We start from the raw sequence: 23111 nt of genomic DNA, 5'->3' as shown, positions 1-23111 counted from the left end.
TGGCCATCTCTAGACAAAACCCTGACATCACTTGGACTAGTGTTGTAAGAAAACGGTTTTTTTTCTGTGAAGTTTTTTAAAATACAAAAACCGTTCTTTTTCGTTTTTTTCAAATGTCTGTTTTTTTTCTGGTAACTATTATTTATTGATTTATGTTGAAGATTATTGAAATAATCAATTGAACTTGACTCGAAGCCCTCGTAACTTACAAATCGTTTTTTTCCTTGTACCTATACGAGCAAAATCGTGTGATTATTCCTTTCGGACCCAGGTCATTTTTGGCGTTTTCCTACATTGTCAGTTAGTGCCTTATTGCTCAAAAACCATTTACCCGATTGATATGGTTAAGACCTTGCTTTTTAGAAAAGGAATGTGGCTATTTTTTGGTTCAGGATCAGGTTCAAGGTATTTTCCTTCCTTCTCTTCGGAAGTTTTATAAAAAATTTCATTTTATTTAAAGAAAGCAAGTGTGGCAAAACAGTCCACAATTATACTTCAATATGTTCAATTAAGTTTAGGACCTTCATAATCCAAGTTCATTTGATAAATTCATAATTTGCTCAATTGAAAGAAGAGTCTTTGTGTTAACATACAGAGCTGTTTCAACAACAAAAACTGGTTGCCTTTCGGCACACATCTTTAAGATTCATGTGTGTTCATTATTTATTTCACATACGTAAAATTTTAATTGGAACGGAGTCCTCTCTCCTGAATGGCAAATGAATTTCTTGTATTCGTACGTACGTACGCATGTAGAGTCATATCCGAAAATGAGTTGAAAACTACTTTTTTTTTTTCAAATTAGTACAGTTTACATGTAGTTTCAACAAGCACAGGATTATATTATTCGTGTCTCTGAAACTTCCTTGCAATCCTATGTAACAAAAATATGCTACCAACGGTGACAAGTATGTAATTAAAACAGTTCCTTTGTTTAACAAGATTATCCATATAAAATTGTAGACCTGTAGAAACAAAATCTATGCAACTTTAAGTACGATTTCTGACACTTTTCACTCTTTCCACATAGGTAAACGAACACTGGCAAAATTCAATTTCATTTGCTAATTGTTAAGTAAATATGTAACAAAAAAGATACTGTTTACTCCTAGTAAATACATGTATAAAATGGTAACTAAACTACTGTCACAATACAAATTCAATATACTTTGAACTTCTAACTGCTCTTAATATCTATAAAACTGAGTGAAATGACAGACAATAAAGATGGGTCTGAAAATGACATTAGAACAAGTACTTTCTACAATTACTCGAGTTACATTTACATGCGAGTCTAGTCTTCGAAGATTCACCCTCGTCTTCCTCCATATCTTCACTAGTTTCGGCAGGTGTGAAACGAGAAGATTTTGACGTAGTAGACCCTTTGATACTTTGAAACATATAATCAAATGTTAATTCTTCATCTTTCTGTATGTTGCGAGAAGCAAACAGAGCTAACCTCGGTAAATTTGGTTCAAGACAATTTATCCACACAGCAAACACCTCCATATTAGGGTCACATGAATGGTTCACAAAATGTGAAATATTTCCATATAAAGCAGCATCAATATGGAAACTGTTCATCATCATTATAATCTAGATCAAAAAGATACGTTCTACCCATTGCATCATACAGTTCACCTCTTCGCTCTGCTTCTTCGGTTGATATAATTTCACCAATGTATTCACAAATAAAAGAACCTTTTTTAATGGGTTCCAGAGTTTTCACTCCCCAGCCACAACCATTAGGTGTTCGAAAAACGCATAATTTTAACACTTGCCCGTTTTGCACCACCCTGTTCACACAGTCATTACTGCACTTGCAACGTTTGTTGCATTCGTAAATTGGTGTACCCCATGGGACACGAAGCTTTTTACTTCTACTGTACGCGAACTCACTACCGAATTGCTGGGCACAACAAAACTCGGAGTTTGCGTCACATGTTTCGCATTCGCACCCAATAGGAGGATCATCTGGAATACTTATACCTTCAGCAGGAACATAATCGTTTACGTAAATGAAATTCACTGGTGGATCTTCTAAGTCAACTTGATTTTCCACTTTAATAGAAGTACTCTTTTTCGATAGAAGGTTCATCTCCAGTTCCCACACCCGCAATCGAATCTTTTGATCCATGCGCCTCCTATTCAGTTCCAGTATCAACAACTCCTCTTTTATTTTGTTCAATGCCTTCTGTTTTCTACTCTTCTCTGATCGATTCATCTGGTCAGTTACTTTTTGTTTTACATCATTTTCACGAGGAACTGTGTACTTGAGATAGCCCGTCGATGAGCGTAACTCTGACATAAGCTTTTCAAGGTTCTGGTCTATAGGGTCCACAAGTTTGCTAATAAATTTTTCTACCATCAGATCTGTTGAGCTCTTCTCTAATAATCGAGGATTTGGTGGAACCATACATTTATCTGTCCTTGACTTTCTCTTCTTTTCATTATGTCTTTTATAATAAAAATTAAGAAGTTTATCCAGATTGTTCTTATCTTGTACAAGGTATTTTTCTGATTCCCAAGAAGTTGTAAAAGTATTCCCACACTGCCATTTAACAAAATACCATCCCTGACCATATTCTTTGTTATAATCAAGAATTTCTTCAATTTTATAGACAACACTGTCATTACTCATCGCCTTTTCAAAGCTATCTATCACATCAGAAGTACCACTTGCACTCACACATGATAAATCACGCTCCTTAACTGTTTTCACAATGGTAGTATTTGCTCGTGTCAGTTCAGCTTTTTTCTCCAAAATGCGTCCATTTGAAACAGTGAGTACTTTCTCCTCCATTAACAAATCACTCGTTGATTCAACTCCAACACTGATGGAATCAATTCCAGTGCTTGATTTGCTTGATTCATCTTGTACCTCCATCATCACATCAATTTCGTGTGGAGATTCTACCCCACAAGATTTTCTGTTTTCATCATTTATGTTTCTTGTTTGGTCTTCACTCACTGCACAACTATTTCCAACAATTCTTTCAAAATTCTCTGGTCTGCAGTCAGCATTTGAGTCTATATCCATGTCTTCCGTTTCCTTGACTTGTGCCTTAGTTGTATCTGTAGATTTTGTACTTTCATTTACTGTTTTACCCTGCTGCTCTACTTTAGAAACAATATCTGAAGAAAGATTCCTTACTTTCTCTAACATTTCCGCTTGTTTTCCTGCACTTACACTTTCACCTATTTCTGAAACATTCTCTATTATTAATCTCCCATTCACTTCACTATGTTTACTGGCAACTCCTAAAACCTTAGACTCAACATCAGTGTTCAGTAAATGACTTACTTTGGGTACGGATTCACCTGTAATACACGTGTTTACTACTGTAACCTGCTCGCATGACTCTTTTATTGAAAATGTACTTGACACTGTTGTGTTGCTGTTTGAGTTCTTCGACATTCCAGTTGTACTTTACATTTCCGTACAGTCTTTTTCACGAACACTTGAAAATGTACTTGACACTGTTGTGTTGCTGTTTGAGTTCTTCGACATTCCAGTTGTACTTTCCATTTCCGTACAGCCTTTTTCACGAACATTAACGTTCAACTGTCTGTATTCTTCTTCGTTTGTCCGCATTACATCATTGCTCTCGGATTTCGATACATCAGATACATCTTTCATTTCACAATCGTTTACCTTAGCAACGTCTGAGTTTGTAGGTTTAAATACTTCAGTTATTAGACCTGTGTTTGAATCCCCGGTACCACTGTTCTCCGAATTTAATACTACATTTGTACTTCTGATTTTAGAATTGTTTTCTTTTGATATGTCCACACTCACTAGTTTGGATTCCACTTGGATTATTGTTTCCGAAACACTATTCTCAGAGGCTGGAAACTCCGCTGCATTCTTCATTTCACAATCTGATGTAGCAACGCTTAACTTTACTCGTTCAAATTCCTTGATTGCGGTTGTGCTTGATTTTTCTGCATCACTCCTTTCAGATTCCAAAGCTTCAGTAGGAGTTATCGTTTCAGAATAGTTTTTCTTTATGTTCAAATGTTCGCATCCCCCCTCACCTACCATCACTATAGCTTTACCCTGTGATTTTGACGCTTCACTTACATCTTCCATTTCACAATCATCTTCATTCGGATGATAAGTCATCTGTCCCCTTCCTCAAATCCTTCCTTATTCGCTCCTTCTGATCCACAATGTTTGGATATCACTTGCTCAGTTGAGTCCTTCATTTCACAGTCATTCACCTTCGAAACGGAGTCGTATACTTCATCGCGAACTACTGCATCATTCTTCTCAGATTCCGACATTGCAATTACACCCTGCATGTGTGTCTCTTTGACTTCAGGAACGTTTATCTGTTCGAATGCATGGATAAGTGAACTGTTACTTTCAGTACCACTATTATTTTCTGACACTTTATCTATCTTCGTCGTTTCATAATCGCCTTCAGTAGAGGCAAGCGAGCTCACTTTTTCACAGGCTTCATCACTTACACTTTTGTGTTTCTCCATAGTGTTACTATTCTCAGTCTTCGACATATCAGCTACGTTTTCCGGTTCATTTTTGTTTTCACTGGAAAAACAGAAGTTTCTTTGCTTGCATGCTTCATTACGGAATAATTGTTTCTATCTTCATCAATATTCTCAGGTTTTGTCGCGTTTATTCCACTTTCTTCTGTCATATTTTGATCTCCTTTATCATTTATTTTATCATCATTTTCACTTTGAGCTATGTTTAATTCTGTCACCGTGTTCGAGTACACAGGTATACAATTTGCATTCGACAAATCAGTCTCTCCTGCTTTTTGGCAATCGCTATCACTTACAGTGCCACAGTTAACAGAAGATTTCTCGCCACTGGCCACTTCATTCGGATCCACAATATTAGTCACAACAGTAGTGTCACCACCAGGTTCTATATGTAATGCTTGAATCGAGTCTGCTGCTGTATCGCTCTTATTTGTAGATTCCATAGTTTGCGATGGACTGTTGAGGTTGTTTATTCCACTTTCTTTCCTCATATCAGTATTTTCAGTTTCATTTTGAATACTAGTGGCTACGCATATCTTCCTTGTTCCATCCTCTTCATCAGGACCTAAATTACTGTCTACCTGTACAACTCCTTGGCCGGACATTCTATTCGTAACCTTGTTTCACACCTCATGAAACACAGAAGACTGCTGAAAAACATATGTTTCACACTTCAACAAGACCCTACGATGACCTTACACAAAACAAAACAATTCTTCTTAGCGTTTCAACATTTACAAATTCCACCGCCATCCTTAATTTACCTTGCAGTGTTGCCAGCGCGTGGGAAATTACTGAGGGAAATGTAGGGGTGAAAATTTACCAAAAAAAATCCCTAACGAATTTCAATATTTTTTGTAACTAGCACCACTGTTACCATATGGGCCCAAGTCACCTAAAAAAATTCTTTGATGCGTTGACAAGCTACAGTGAAAACTTGAAGTCGCTGGCTCCCATTCAAAGAGAGAAAGAAAAAATTCTCTGTTTCCATACAATGAAATTTTGACACTTTTTACGCCTCAGAAGCAAAAATCAACAGATATGCCGGGGCTACAGTTTCTCTAATTATCTTATTGAAACTTTTTATGGTTCGTTCTGTAGGACAAAGGGAAGGCTTTCAGGTAGTGGTACATTTGTTCCAACGTAGCGAATAACAGGGAAATAATAGAGGGGAAAGGGAAATTTGCCGAATTTTTCACATAAAATCGGGAATTAATTGTTTTGGCTGGAAACACTGCTATCAAACAGACGTAAACTATCTGAAAGTAAACCTTGGTACCCCAAGAATATATCCTACAAGTATCATGGCGATATCTAACAAAGTAAACATGAAATTTAAAAAAGCAAATCGCATTCTACCCCATAAATTCACCATTTTCTTACCATTTACAGAACATGGTTTATTATAAGTCCCAACTGCATTTCCCCTAATTATTCTATCGAAACTTTTTTTGGTGCGCTGTGTAGGCTTAGGACGAGGCTTTCAGACAGTGGTACGTTTGTTCGAATGTAGCCAACAAGAGCGAAATAATAGAGACAGAAAGGGAATTTTTCCAAAACTTGCCCCTAAAATCGGAAATTAAAATTTTCTGTATCTGGCAACAGTGCTAGCAGACACACATAAACTATTTTAAAATAAGCTTAGGTATCCCTATAATATATCCTACAAGTATTGTGACGATATCTAATAAAGAAAGCAGGTCATTAAAAATATTTCATTCTACCTAAAAAATCACGGTTATCTTTCCACTTAGAGAACAAGCTCTACTGTAAACCTCAACTGTACTTCCCCTAATTATCCTATTGAAACTTTCTATAGTGCGTTGTGAAGGGCAAAGATAAGACTTTAAGATACTGGTACGTTTGTTCCGATGTAGCCAAGAAGAGAGATATAATAGACAAAACACCTAATTTCCCAAAATTTTCCCCTAAAATCTGGAATTAATTTTCCGTAGCTGGCAACACTGTTACCAGACAGACGAAAACTATCTTAAAATAAACACTAGTACATTACTAATATATTCTACAAGTATCATGGTGATGTTTAAGAAACAAAGAATCTAATTACGAAAAATATATTTCGATAAACAAAAAAGTAGGGGAAGATCAAGAGTTAGAAACTAAATGCGAATTTTACGTGCGTCCCTAATTACCCCACTGTAACGATATGTACCCGAGTTTGTTCAGCAAGGACAAATGTTCGACTGGCGTAAGTTGACTTGCACTCGGACGTATAGGTACGGATTTATAACAAAAGTTTCGAATGTTTTGCCCAAATTTAAGGAGATTTTAATTTCCGTAGTTGGTAACACTGCGCGTAGGCCCATCCAATTCATGTCAACAATTAGGTATCCATCCGACGTATCTACCTGACAAGTCTTAAGGAGGTATCTTTACAAAGAATGAAGCTACAGGGAAAAAGTAATAAAGACAATTCGAAATTCGAAAATTCTTGAATTTTTGACTGGGGTGAAATCTGAGAATAAAATTCGACACACAGAAGAAAAAGAAACTAAAATGATAAACTGTGCTCCAACCATATTTGGCAAAAAAAAAAAAATCCCGATATCTTAATTAGTGTCCATACAGGAGCGGATTAAAAAAGTGACACCCGTATGTGTCACTTTGGCCACCTGGATCCGAAAGGGTTATTGTACATTTGATTACATTTTTTTACTAGTAACTCGTGTTGTTGTAGTAATTATAGTCTTGAATAATAATAATATCGTTGTTGTAAACAAGCACTTTATAAGGAAAATGTTCTCTCCTTTTTACATCTTAGTTCCAATACTGTTGCTGAGAAATGCAGGGTGTTTCAAAATGAATATCGGGGATTTAAGTCTTCGTAGTACTTATTACATTTTACATACAATTATAAACAATTCATCAAATAAAAGAACACCTCAATTAGTTTTTGCTTCAAGTGTTCGATGTGATCTTCATTCGTCACACGGTACACATTGAGTCGATAGGTGAGAAAGGCCCATAAACTTTCGCCATATGACACAAAACATCCAATTCACACAGACGGTTGCACTGTAACTACAGATTCAATCTTTGCAAAATTAAAACACAAAAAGCTTTCTGCTTTCTAGTCTCCATCTTTGCTACTTGCTCTTTCTAACGGCAGACAGAGGAAACAATGCGTGGCATGCGTGTGTACAAAACTTTTTGGATTGCTCTTTCATTTGATAATACTTATAATTGTAAGTTAATTGTAATAGATACTACAAAGTTTCAAAACCCTAATATTCATTTTGAAACACCGTGCATTACTTCAAATTATGTCATTCTATATTCATGTCTTGTACTCATGTCCACACTCATGTCCAAAATTATAGTCGCATGTCTATAAATATGTTGCTGTAGGAATATAATTTGATAACGAATCCGCCTGGTATTTCTTATAATGTTAGTATGTGTATAATCGGCAAAGACATGTATGAGGCAAATTTCATGTCAAAACAGCAGTAAATAAGAACAATAAAACGAAAATCAAACTTTCTTGTCCATTTAGCAACATTTTCTGTTACTCTTTCTCATTTTCGTATTTATCATTCTTTTCCTTTGAAATTTACCACAAATATACATTTTCCGATTATACACATAGCATCAGTATTAAAAGTACCCTGCAAAATCATTATCCAATTATATTCTTACAAGAAGACAGTTACAGATATGCGACAATCATTTTGGACATGAGTATACATATCATCAGGGCCGGCCCTAGGCAATTTGTCGCCCGTGCAATGACGTAATTTGCCGCATCCCTCTTTCTCCAGAAAGAACAAATTTTAAAAGTCACGATTTTAAGTATGCTACTCCAGCATGAATAACGAAAGGGAGGGAAACTACACTTGCACTCAGAAAGGCTTAAATACTTACTACAAATACAATCTTGTTGTGTCTGTTTCTTTCTTTAAATATTAATCTATTATGTTAGTGAAAGATAAAGCAAATACATTTGAAAGATGGTAATCCTTTTTATAGAGTTCAATATCGAGTTTCAATCTCAATATATCAGTGTGCAATTATGGTGCAACTAGCTCTTTTATCTTTATTTCTTGATTTTCCTTCTACATCTGTTTTTTTTTTTTTTTTTGTGTGTGTGTGTGTGTTTCTACCTTCAATGATAACGATCTTATTTGCGACAAAGACAAGAGAAGTTTTCATATCAGAGCTCTGATAACTAGCTAAAGGGGAGAGGCGTTCGAGAATTGAGTTCTTGTATTTGACAACAGCACTGACCATGTGACAAACTAATGCGACCTAAACAAAATTTATGAATGTAGTATTCAAATAGAAGGCCAGCTTAGTAACTTTAACTACCATGATCATGAAGTCTATTTCCAACAAGAAATATTTATTTTAAATAAAATACTTATGATAGATATTGCAGCCCCGTGCAAATGCGCGTGTTGCACATACGGTAGAGCCGGCAATGCATATCATATATCTAGTCGACAAATTATTTATATATGATATTCAGAAAAATATTAGTAGGCAAATTAGTATTAGTTTTTACCTTTAGACAAGTTATTTGCATTTTATACTGTTCGTGATATTATTTTCGTACTTATTAAAGGCCTACTTTCACGAAAAAAAATGTTCATTTATACTTTTATTTCTTGGTTGATATTGGTGAAACAGTACAGAAACCCGGATTATTAGTAGATACGCTACTCATATAAATTGTAAAATATTTGTACCGTATCAGTATCTAGTATTTAATTTATGTTGCATTTTATGGTAATTACACCTACATAAAAATACTTCAGACTTAAATGACGTAAGATACACTACAAATGACTATTTGAAAAAAAACGAAATTTAGAAAAAAAAAACGAGAGACAATGTTTTTTTTCTAAAAAAAACGTACATTTCTGAAAAAATACGAACGGTTTTTTTTTCTATTTACAACACTAACTTGGACTCGAACGTTCTATTTCTTCTTAGTTACAATTTTTAAAATAAAGTTCACGTACTTCAGAAAGATAAAATTATAGAATTTCAAGAGGAATGCAAAAAAAAAAAAAAAAAAAAAAAAATTGCAGAAACTCATTTTAACTTAAAGAGGTACTAACTAGCTCAAAAATGAAGGGGATCCGGCAGGGGCGGATCCAGGGGGAGATTGGGGTGATCGCCCCCCAGAAGAGGAAACTTTTTCTTATTTTATATATAAACAAAACCCATCCCAGAATTTAGAACTCTTAAAAGTAGCTCTAAGTGGCAGTATTAACCCCCCCCAGAAGTCCGTCCTGGATCCGCCCCTGGGATCCGGTAGAAGTTAGGCTCTATCTCTATGTTATACGAGGGTTGGGGCAAAAGTCATGGCAACTATTTTTTTTCTTGAAGATACCAGTCCGGTTGGAAAATCTGACATATACATACGAAAGGACAAGGTATTACCTACATGTGTGGACAATGAATACCACTGAAATATCGTAACACACTAATTTATTACGGTAGTATACAGGGCTATATGGCCTTCACGGTGCAAAAGAATGACAACACAGTACGCATACAGTTGACATGACAAACCTGAGCATAGAGACCCTCAAAGTAGTCCCCTGCTACTTGCACCACGCGCTGCCAACGATGTGGGAGGCGTTGAATACCATCCGCCTTAGCATTTGCCACACCATGTGTGAATCGGGTCACCTGTTCGCGCACAGCGTTAGCAATGTCCTCGCGTGTTGTAAACCGCCTACTACATAGTGGTTCCTTAATCTTTCGAATGAGATCAAAGTCACGGGACGATATGTCAGGAGAGTACGGTGGGTGATGACGACACGTGCCATGTCGGTCCGCAAACTGACAGGTCGTCCCGAACGTTGCTCATCACTGATTGACACACGTCCTTGCTGAAACTTTCCTACCCACTGTGCTACTGTCCGGTATGGTAGGGCATTATTACCAAGCGCTTCCACTAATTCACTGTGACATTCCATCGCATTTCACCCTCGGAGAACGGCTATTTTGATGTAAGCGCGATGCTCAACACGGGTTATTTCCATCTCGCACGACACTCACTAACTGACTGATTTCACAGGCCTCGCTGTGCTACTACCAGCTATCACAGAGCCATCTGTTGTTCTGCATACACACTATGCTTGCAGAACTTCCACACGACACATAGAAGTTTGTGATCCGCTCACATATCTGCAAGAAAAAAAATGGTTGCCATGACTTTTGCCCCAACCCTCGTAGTTTTTCACAATACTGGGTAACATTCATAAGTCCTAAACGGCATAAGACCTAAAAATAAAGGCATTGGATCTAAATTTTAGGTCTTGTGTCATTTAGTAGGCCTACTAGTGACGCGAAATGATTTTAGGTCTTGTGCCTTTTTAGCACTGGCGTCTCTGGCATGTAAAATTTGGGGGAGGGGACATAAAAGAAATTTATTTAAATGGTACTTCGTAGTCCAACCTGTTTATTATCTTCGATTTCATTTTTACCGTTCTGCTTACCTTCAGGTATATCAAGAACTCTGTTATAATTGTTTCACAGCCTGAATATTATATATTCCAAATAAAAATTATTATTATTTATATGTTATTCTATCGTTAGTAAATAATTAAATTAGAATAAAATATTTAATATTTTGTACTTTAAAATATTGGGGGGACGTGTCCCCCTCGTTGCCCCCGCCAGAGACGCCCGTGTTTTTTAGTTCTGAAATTCGCCACCAACACACGAAATTGCGACGATGCAGAACTAGTTGGCAATAATGTTACGAAAGTAGCTAATTCCAACGGTAACAGTTATACTGTATTTGTACTACTAAAATTTTATTATCATTATCTGATCTGCAGTTATACATTAATTACATTATACAACCTATTTCATTCTAAGAATTAATTATATAATTGATTAAGAAATTCGTTTCTTTCAAATGCAGATACGAGAATCCCATAACAAATTTCTAAAAAAGAATTTAATAAAATTTTTAAAAAGCATATTCTACCAGACTTTTTTCAAATCAACCAAGCATTCAGAATTGCAATAGATGTACTCTGTGGCGTGTATTTTATTAAGAGTAGGACAAAAGCCTGCTGTAACTTTCCAAAAATAGGGCAAAAGTCCAACAAAGTTTGCTTAGTTAGGACAAAAGCACACTAGATATTTCATAAGTGAAAACTAAATACCGACTATATAAATTAAGAACGCATACTTCATTTCGCAATGTGTTTTGATGGGGTTGATATGTATAAGTAGTGGTCGAAGTGACGGTATGCGATGGTATGCCATACCGCCCCTGGTTTTTCAGTGATAAAGGCATAACGTCTCTGGTTTCCCAATGATTAAAACATACCATCACTGGAAAGAAGATGCTAAATACCTTTAATAAATCCATTTTTATACTCACAAGGGAACCTTCCGAAAATGATAGTTGCAGTGAAAGATGTGGCCTATGCCAATTGAAAGAGCTGTAACAGAGATGTTAATTCCCAAAAAATTAGCTGCCCATAGCAATAGGTTCAAGAAATATAAAGGTTGGAAGTTCGGGAAACAGCAAGTTTGGACAAGGGAGAAAAGTGCAAATTCCGCAAAAAAAGAGGACACGACAAAATACAATGCTAACAGGTGATGTATAGAAAGAGACCTGCCACAGTAGGGGATAAATGAAGGCCACCAGTGGGGTTAACAGTGTTGCCAACTGCAATGAAAAGTACATGTTTTGCAAAGAGCACTATATGAAGTGAGTGCAATATTCAGGGTCAACCTGTCATGTAGAACATAAGATATGGCGTGTATAATCAGTGGTACAATCTAACAAAAGATAACAGAAAACACAGAAGTACGAAAAATACGGAAAAGACGGAGTTGGCCATAATGCGCCACATTTGATCACGAGCAGTGCATATTAGAATGAACAAAACAAGAAGCACTGACTATGCAGGAAACCGACGTACCTAGAGTCGAAAAGAAAAACGAGTTCCAAAGTTGGTAACACTGGCCATGAAAATCCAGACAATTTTAATGTAGTTAGGCCACTCGCTTCACAAAAAGAAAATTCCGACAACAGGCATCACTCGGAATGCATCAATGCTAGAGTGATTGAGGCAATGTCAAGTCGGGGAACATGAAATGGTTGGATTGAACCAACAACCGATAATAGAAGTAGTGAACATTATGTCATGGTTGGGTCGTATGTGGGAATATACAGGGTGTCCCACCAAACTTTGTGACCTGAAAGATTTGCGAAACGAACAAAAATGTGACGGATCTAGTTGTGCAGGAATGTACCAATGTCAGGGGGTGATAAAAGTTTGTGAGAAGCACGTGCCCCCAGGATTCTCATCATAGGGCTCCAGGAGCCAACTTTAAACTTTCAAATCGCAACAGGGACCGAGTGGTAACTCTCTCGATAGATCATGGAATGTGCAACAACACCTATAGGAAACATTTGCTATATGAAGCATGTTTTTTAAAATGGCCGCCACAAATATATGTTGTGTCTTAACATGGCATCGAACATTGTGATCTCAAATTGCTGTGAAGCGATACCGGTAATAGATGTTGCAAATCCAATTGCACAGGAATGCACTCATGTCGAGGGCCAAGCAAACTTTGTAAGAAGCAAGTCCCCCAGGGCCCCCATCATAAGGCTCGAGCGGTCAACCGCAACATTTCAAATGAGAACAGGGGGCGGATGAAATTTCTCTGGATAGATACAACACCGCCTATAAGAAACATTTGCTATATGAAGCACGGGTTTCAAAATGACCGCCAAAAATGCACGTTGTTCTGGTCACCGAGCAGATATTTTGGCGGCCATTTTGAAATCCCATATAGTAAATATTTCTGATATGCGTTGTTGCATATTCCAAGATTTATCGAAAGAAATATAAGTCGACCGATGGTGCTATTTGAAATTTTGAAGTTGGCCCCTGGGACCCTATGATGGGGAACTTGGGGGCACTTGAGTCTCACAGAAGTTTGTCGCCCGCTGACATGGGTACATTCCTGCACAACTGGATGTGTCACATTTTTTTCGCTTTGAAACTATTTCAGTCGCAGAGTTAGGTGGGACACTCTGGATATATCATATAGACTGTGATAGTACTGCAGACAGCAACACACAGCAGATCAAGCCTTTGATTATGTTTGCTTTCTACAGGTGTGTATATGTGATAGAAAGACCACAAAAGGTTCCGACACCTCTAGAGTACTGTTTCGAGACATTCACAGGCGATCATTGTACCATGTGTGACGGATTGGCAGTATTCCGCTGTGCTCACTGCAAGTGTATCTTCTGTTTGGACCATTGTCTCATCGAACAATTGCAAGTACAATCTGGACGAGCATGTACAAATGATGCGAAGGCAAATGCCTGTTGCCGGAATTTTCTTTTTGTGAAGCGAGTGGCCTAACTATATTTGAATTGTCTGGATTTTCATGGCCAGTGTTACCAACTTTGGAACTCGTTTTTCTTTTCGACTCTAGGTACGTCGGTTTCTTGCATAGTTTGTGCATTCTTGTTTTGTTCATTCTAATATGCACAGCTCGTGATCAAATGTGGCACATTATGGCCAACGCCGTCTTTTCCGTATTTTTCGTACTTCTGTGTTTTCTGTTATCTTTTGTTAGATTGTACCACTGATTATACACGTCATATCTTATGTTCTACATGACAGAATGACCTTGAATATTACACTCACTTCATATAGTGCTCTTTGCAAAACATGTACTTTTCATTGCAGTTGGCAACACTGTTAACCCCACTGGTGGCCTTCATTTGTTCCCTATTGTGACAAGTCTCTTTCTATACATCACTTGTCAGCATTGTATTTTGCCGTGCCCCCTTTTTTGCGGAATTTGCACTTTTCCCCCCCTTGTCCAACCTTGCTGTTTCCCGAACTTCCACCCCTTATATTTCTTGAACCTATTGCTATGGGCAGCTAATTTTTTGGGAATGAGCATCTCTGTTACAGCTCTTTCAATTGGCGTAGGTCCCATCTTTCACTGCAACTATCATTTTCGGAAGGTTCCCTTGTCAGTAAGACGAATAGCTTTGCACGTAAAAGGTTTCATTTCTTGTGTGGAAAAGTTGACAACATCGGTATTTTTCTTACCTTCTGTTTTCAAAATGAGATGTCTGCAAAGAAGTCACCTAGTTTATATTTCAATGTGCCATATTGGATGTTTTCTTTGTTACGTATGTGTATATGTGTGTGTCTTCTTGCTGTAATGCATATAACTGCCATGTTTTGAGCATGGGCAGGTTTAGGAGTTGCCTGCTGTAGGAGCGTACGTTCCGGGTGCTTCCAATACCCCACAGTCGAGTGGGAGACAGGGAGTTTTCCCGCAGAAAATTATTAATATCGTCATTCGGTTTTTCTGTATTTTCGTGTATAATTCTCTATAATACAACATAAGAGGATATTTTTTTCAGAAAGTCGGAGGGAATCAAAGTCTCTTCATGCCCCCCCCCGCGTTACTACGGAGAAAAATGAAATGAAATCTTTGAGTTTTACGTCCCACGGTTATGCTGGTGATACGGTGATAATGAATAATGAATGAAATTATGAAATGAAGAAAGTGGGAGGAAACGGGAGAACCTCGAGGAAACCCACGCATGTGGTGTTTGTCCACCACAAAGTTCACTTGGCGGGGGCTGGGATACGAAGGAGCCCCAAGCACCAGAGGTGAACGCTCTACCACTGAGCCACCGCGGCCCCTACTACGGAGAAGCTCTCCAATGGTTTTCAGTCATTATGTGAATAGATATGCAATCTTTTAGTCAACATACCCACACTGCATTTCAACATTTAGGTCGCCGGTATGTCAAGTCAAAATCGTAATAAAACATACCGAGTCTGGTTTCTTTCCACTTCGAACACTGTGTATAAGCAAGAAAAATCAACAATGCTAAATTACTAATGTAATACGCAACACAATAAGTTTGAAGAATCCAATATATAGCCATTTAGGGGTGTAATCTGCAAACTTTTTTCAGGGGAGCAAGCTTTTTTCATATTAAAGCAAACCAAAGGTATATTTCCAAATTACGAAAGCTTCAATAAGATGATAAATATATACATATTACACACGTACATAAATACATATATTATTATTATTATTATATTTTTCAGTTTGTTATCTTTTTGAAACCTGGGTCTTGACAGTGTGTGAATTAAAAACTATAACTTGTGGAAAATGAACGAATAAGTTAAGACAAAAGAAATCGGAAACTGTTCATGAAAGTCCATAAGTATGACTGTGTTTTTATCATCTGTACTTTTATATAAAAGAGTTAAGATAAGTGACTTTCTGGGCATACTACTACAAGTAGAGTCGTTAAATTTTAATTTTAAAAAATCATTTTCCTACGAAAGCAGGATATAAGAAAGAATTTTTGAAAATACGTATCGTAAAGAATGGGGTAAGTTTTTTTTTTTTTTTTTTTTTTAAAAAAAGTAGTGTATTTCGCAAATCTCTAACGCTACTAAAATTAAACTTGTCATTTAAACTTTGCACTGTAAAACAAACAAACAAAAAAAGAAAAAAAGAAAAAGAAAAGGAAAAGAAAAAGAAAATTCAACACATAAAATGGAAAGAACAAAAGGTGCACTGTCTTTAATGTTAGAATTCCCCACTACTTATTCAAAAAATATTTACAGTAAAGAAGGATTTGCTTAAGCTAGATGCGTGAAACTCGGTATTTCAACTTTTAACTAAAAGTTATAAAATATATGTTTTAACGTCTTGAAAATTACAAATTTTAAGAGGGAAGGAGGTTCAATTTCTATAATATTAATATTTCCCACTGCTTATGAGATTTGGGCAGAAATCTCTTTTCCTTTAGCTTGGGTTTGTCCAGTTAAACAAATGAGAGTAGGGATGCGCACAAGATTTGACAAAATTTGAGACTGTCTCGTCTTGAAAATGTGCTGTAAAAGTGATGTCTCGACTCGAAAAATGTATATTTTTCTATTGGAAGAGCTGTGTCTCGACTCGAATTTTGTCAGAAAAAATTCTGTCTCGACTCGTCTCGTGCACATCCCTAAATGAGAGTAGGCTACAAAGTGGATGATTAATTAGGTTCTTTTAGTTATTTTAACGTGTTGAGGTAGTTAATTTTTTAAAAAAGTGTTTCTTTCACATTCTATTTTAAACATTATGGGCCGTATGCAGAGTCATTTTCGCGTGTTATTAGAGTCATACTAAAGGTCTGACTACTGCATGAAACATGTGTTAGTCGAACTCTTTAGTATGGCGCTAGTCACGCTTCAGAACAACTCTGAATACAACCGTATTAATTTGCTGTAATTATTAAGCACAGATTAACCCCCACTTGGGGAGACAAGAGTTTGTTTTGGGTGTTAAGCCATCATTTGTCGTCCCTGACATAACCTTTGATTTTAACTTCACGTACAATAAAGCCTCAGGTCTCAAAAATGTAGTATATCTGAAATATATTATTATTATTATTATTATTATTATTATTATTATTATTATTAATAATAATAATAATAATAATAATAATAATAATAATAATAATAATAATAATAATAATAATAATAATAATAATAATAATAATAATAGTTAATTCCAACGGTAACAGCTATGTTAGTAATACTAAAAGTATTGTTAATAAAGGTAACGAGTAAAGAGTAGTTAATTAGGAGTATGACAACTATTTGCTACGGAAAGAGTGAATATGATAAATATATGTGTGAAAATAATTTACTTCAAATCAGCACAAAGAAAGCAAAATTTATAACGTACATAACTTAAATACAACACTCTGTTCCTAATACGAAGTCAATGGTGTGGGAATAGAAAAAACACATTATGAAAGATCTGGGAATCACATTTGATAGATCGTTAATATTTTGTCACCACACAAATGCTATCATGCTAACCACAAAAAAGAACAATAGGTTTTATTTATATTTTATTTATTTTTTTATTTCAGAACGATAGAACATGTAATTATACAAAATACTTGTAAGAACTAAGCTAGAATCTGGTTCTGAAATATGGAATAGTATATCTAAAATTTTAACAGATTGACAGTATTCTTGGCACGGACGCGATGGTCGCGGTTCAAAGGATTTTTAGGTCCAGTGCCGTTAGGACTAGTGTCGCGTCCCTCCCATACTCTTGTTCATTTGCAAGCCTACCGTAACATAGGGGGCAGTAAAATTTAGGGAGGGACCCGTCGAATTTTCGCTGATCCCAAGAGTTTCGTCCAATACATGACTCAAATAGAACTTTTATTGGCCAAACTCGATGACGTCACGACGTTTCAAGTTCAACTTGCTAATAAGTTTGTTGGATTCGTTTCTTTTTCTGTTTTTGTGTGTGTAAGTGTTTGTGTGTGTGGTGTGTGTATGTATGTGCAAAAGAGAGTGATGGAATTATAAATACCTTTAATTGTTAAATACGTTGTATTATTTATTTTACGTTCACTTTCTACGAGATACAAATACATTATACTTAAATAATCTTGGAACAATTGGGAATTTTTAATTAAAAACAGTCCACATGATTGTTTTTTTACTATTTACAATTTTAACATTTTTGTTAAATCATAAGCTAAGAATAAGAATAAGAATAAGAATAAGAATAATTTATTGTCGTTAAACAACATGATGTTGTAATAGACAACGTCAAAATTTAAGTTTGCGTACATGTAATATTTACAATTTTAATTAATCAATACAATATTTTATATTTTACCTAGTACTACTTTTCTATTCTAATCCTGAAATTTCTTCCTGAAATTCTGAAATACTATATATACACTTTTCTAAGAGCCACTTTTTACAAAAACATTTAAAATTTTTAATCTCCATTTCTCTCACTCTGAGTGGCAACAGATTATACAATTTCATCCCTATATATTTATAACTATTTTGAGTTTTGCACAGCCGCACATGGGGAATATTTATTTCATTTTTGCGCCTTGTATTGTGTGAGTGAACACTACTTCGAGTAACATAATTTGTACAGTTTTCTTTGATATACATAAGGCATGATAATATGTACAAGGATGGGATGGTCATTATTCCAAAATCTTTAAAAAAATGTCTGCAAGATTCTCTCTCTGGAATTCCTGTTATCGTTCTTATCGCTCTTTTTTGCCACTTAAATACTGTTTGTGCTCCGGAAGAATTACCCCATAATAGTATGCCATACGAAAGATGAGAGTGAAAGAAAGCATAATATGCAGTGATTAATAGACTTTTACTTACAGATATTTTTAATTTACGTAACACATATACTGCCCTTGATAATTTTTTACAAAGTTGCATAGTATGCACATTCCAATTTAATTTTGTATCTAAGTATATCCCTAATAGATTAACTGAGGAGCATTCTTTTGTATCAGTTGTGGAGCTGCTGAGATGAAAGTATAACTTCTCTGTTTTATTATGATTCAAATGTAATTTATTGTGGAACAGCCAAACAGTAGATTTATCTATTGCTTTATTATTTTTTGTGTGTATTGCGTTGATATTATTATCTTTCGTTATAAATGTAGTGTCATCGGCATACATAACAGTGGTTTCTAATACGTAGTCAGGTAAATCGTTAATATATACCAGAAATAGAAAAGGTCCAATGACACTTCCCTGTGGCACTCCTGTTAATATATCAAGTACGTTTGACTGTTTATTTTGTACACACACAACTTGTTTTCTACTTTCAAGATAAGACCTGATCAATAGGAGCTCAGTTCCTCTGATCCCATAATACTGTAATTTCTGAATCAATATTTCATGTGAAACAGTATCAAAAGCCTTACTTAAATCTAATAATGTTGCGCAAGCGAATGAACTGTTTTCAAAGGCATCAATTATCTCAGATACAACTTTTTCAACAGCTTTAATTGTGGACATACCTTTCCGAAACCCATATTGTGCACAGTTAATGAGTTTGTTATTTTCAAAGTACAGAGTTAGTTGTTCTTTCATGCAATGTTCAATAATTTTTGATACAATTGGTACGAGAGATATTGGTCTATAGTTGCTGGGACAGTTTTTGTCCCCTTTTTTATGTATGGGAATAGTAACCGCAATCTTAAGACAATCTGGGAACACTCCTTCTACTAGTATCCAATTAATTAAGTGTGTAAGGGGTTCCACTATTACGTCTATGATGTTTTTAATTGTACTATTAGTAAACCCATAATAATCCTCGCTACCAGATGTCTTAAACTTGCGAACCACTGACAAAATTGCTTCAGGTGTTACGTTTGTCCATTTAAATGTCAAGTTACTAGTATGATTTCTACATGAACTTAGAATACTTTTAAAGTCTATAACACCGTTTTCTGTGGACTTAGGGATATTGCTTGTATTACCATTTACATACTTAGCACTACTTACAAAGAATTCATTAAAAGTGTCAGGGGATATTGATATTAAATCATTTTCTTTTCGTACCCCTATTTCCCTGTTTATAATTGTCCACCCTGCTTTACATTTATTTGTATGGTTTACAATAAAATTGTCGTTTGCCTTAATTTTTGCCGCACTTATTTCCTTTCTGTAGTGTCTTTTAGCTCTGATGTATTTTTCTTTTCCCACAGGACAGCCCGATTTAGCCCTATTGTACCAAGCAATGACAACCTTACGAAGCTCTGCTAGTTGCGGAGTGTACCAGTTACTAACATTTTGCTGTAATTTGTTTGTAGATAAGTTATAGCGTTTAAATTTTCTTGGACAACATTCGTTTAGGCATCGTGTTAAATTATACATAAAAAAATCACACGCTTCTACTACATTTTTACATCTGAAGAATATTTGCTGCCAGTCAATTTCTTTTAATTTATGTCTTAAACTACAGATATTATCTAAACTAAGTACTCGAAAACTCTTGGTCACCACCCTAGTATTATTGTGTTTGACAAAGGGGTATAACACATATAGGCCATCGTGATCTGACAATGAGCACTGTACTACACCACACGATAAATCATTTCTATATACATTTGTAATAATGTTATCTAAACAAGCTTCCTTTCTTGTTGGCTGATCATTTAGAAAATAAAAGTTATATGATCTAAGTATATCAGAAAAATAATTCTTGGTAGGAGTATCAACTAAAACATTGATATTTACATCCCCCAGATATAATATGTTATATTTATCATGCTTACTTAAGTAGTTAGTAAGGTCTTCCCAGCGTGCAAGAAAGACATTGACATCCGTATCTGGTGTTCGATAAATTGATACCACAATTGTTTTCGCGTTAGGAAATAAAATTGCAACTACTTCAAATTCCCCCTCATAGCAGAAATTATCTACGTTAATAACAATATAGTCATTGGTGAAGCCATCTCTTAAATAAATTGCTACTCCGCCATGGGTAATTCTACTTCTATAATAGCTTGCTGCCCTGATATAATTTTTAGGTACGTATAGAAGTATTTCTTCATTTCTAAGCCAGTGTTCATTAACACAAAGAATATGGCACGGAAATGAGTCAAGAAAAATTTCAATTTCAATTAATTTGTTTCTTATTGATTGTACGTTAATGTGGAACAGCAAGATATTTTCAAAGTCAGAATTTATAACACCTTTCATATTTGAAAACAGACCAGAGTTACTTTGTGCTAAAATTATATCATTTATGTTTCTAACATTAAGAAGTCTAGTTAAGTTAGATTGTTTAATTCGACCAACTTCATTATTATCTATTTGCTCAATTTCTTTTGCTGTGCCATTATATGACTCTGTAAACAATTTTGTATTGTTTTTCGTGCACCCTTGTATAGCATACAAGCTACTTGATAGTGCGCACAATCAATACACTATGGCCAACAGCGGCGGATCTGTTTAAGGGGCACACGGTCACGTGCCCTGCCATTCATGATCTAAATAGAACTGCAATTATTAAATCAGTACAAAAGCTTTTTTCTTTCTTTCTTTCTTTTCTATTGTTGGATTTGTTCCGCCACAGCCATGTTTGCGAGTGGAGGAGGCTGTGGTTATGCGCTCTCGTAGGATAGACGAAACTTGGCAACACAGCGACGGTTGATTTTTGGCTGCGGACTTAAAATCTCTATGCTTTGACAGTAGCCTTATCATCAGAGGTGGCAGGGGATGTTATGGCTATGTCCATTGAAAATGGGCACAGTAATGTTGAGACCTGTCGCATGAGGCGCTGTGCTCTGTCTTATGGGACATACAGAGGTAAGAAGGTCGCGACAAGGAAACTCAGCTCTGTACAGAGGGGAACGGAAGGAGGGGGAACGAGGAAGGAGGGTCAAGCCATTTTCAGAATTTGGGGGTGGTAAAGTTTTATGCTTGGCCTTTCCGGGTGTAGTGAGTGACATATTAAGGGTTGCCACCATGGTGCAGTTAATTTACAATACATTTACCTTCTAAAATTTACACACATAAGTTACCAATCAGAATCTGCAATCGTATTTTCAAATAGTGAGCTACACTTTACGTATATAATGTTTCCCAGAAAAGTAATTAAGAAACCACACATAACTGAAGGAAATGGACATATGGTAGTTGAAACAAATTGTTGTTGAAAACAAATAAATAATTCGTTACCCAAAATATCAATCAGGGGCGTTATACACATGGGCCAACATGGGTCATGGCCTGGGTCGGCTAGTTTTCTGAGACCATTTTTTTAAATACCAGCTTTGGAAATTTCAGGTATTTATTTATTATGCATAGTTATGGTGATATGACAGGATTATTGCATTTGTATATATATATAGAATAAAACATTCTTGGGGAATTCCATGAATAACAAAAGGTTGAACGCACTGGCCATACTATCAATAGAGAAGAACATGGTAAATGCCATTTCGGACTTCAATAAGCGTGTGATAGAGGAATTTTCTACAGCCAAAAATAGAAGACTGGAACTAATATACAAAAAATAAAGGAAGCTTTGCTTTGTTTGGCTATTAATGTTATCCTAGTATGTAGCAGTAGATTATTTCAGATTATGGTGGGGGGACGGGAGGCAAGACTATCCACCGACATAATTAAAATTTTTAATTAGTATTTTACTATAGTAGATTATTAATGCTATATATACGTATATATGACGCCCTAGTATGTAGGTATTTTGGATGTGCCCCACCACTTTTAAATTCCACGAGCCGCCACTGATGGCCAAGGGCGCCGATTTCTCTGTAAATTGGGGGGGGGCACGTTCAGACGCAGAAGGTATATATATATGAGGATTTTAAGACAAATTGCATTCAAATTAAGCCAAATATTGTATATTCATAAATACACTATGGGACCCACATGATCTTTAAGGGGGGGGGCAGGATCGGCGCCCTTGACTATGGCTATGCTTTTACAAAGACCGTGTGCTTTGTATTGCAATACCTTGTCTTGTTTTTAAATTTGCATACAAAATTTATGTTCCGGTCACTTAACGGTGCTAATTGAGAAGTTTTGGCCTTGCTACATTTACCGCAGAGGTACAAAATATGTCTTTCAAATATTTTCCGGATTAACTTTACAGTTAATCTTTATGTGTATCCGAAAGTAGATCTGGTTTAGAAGTATTTTGCGACAAATAACATTGTTGCATACTTATAAATAAACCATGTTCGGTACAATTGCGCGATAAGCTCCCATCAACTTGTCCTATATTGTCAT

At 35.9% G+C, this 23111-nt stretch overlaps 1 pseudogene; it reads right to left on the bottom strand.

The window, feature by feature from the left end:
- Window positions 1-1228: 1228 nt before the first annotated feature.
- On the bottom strand, window positions 1229-3469 carry LOC145662346 (histone-lysine N-methyltransferase SUV39H2 pseudogene; annotated as a pseudogene).
- Window positions 3470-23111: the final 19642 nt, after the last annotated feature.

The sequence above is a fragment of the Thermobia domestica genome, chromosome 10 (genome assembly GCF_964235325.1).
Source record: "Thermobia domestica chromosome 10, izTheDome1.hap1.1, whole genome shotgun sequence".
Taxonomy (NCBI): Eukaryota; Metazoa; Arthropoda; class Insecta; order Zygentoma; family Lepismatidae; genus Thermobia; species Thermobia domestica.
This window is presented reverse-complemented; position numbering and strand designations above follow the sequence as displayed.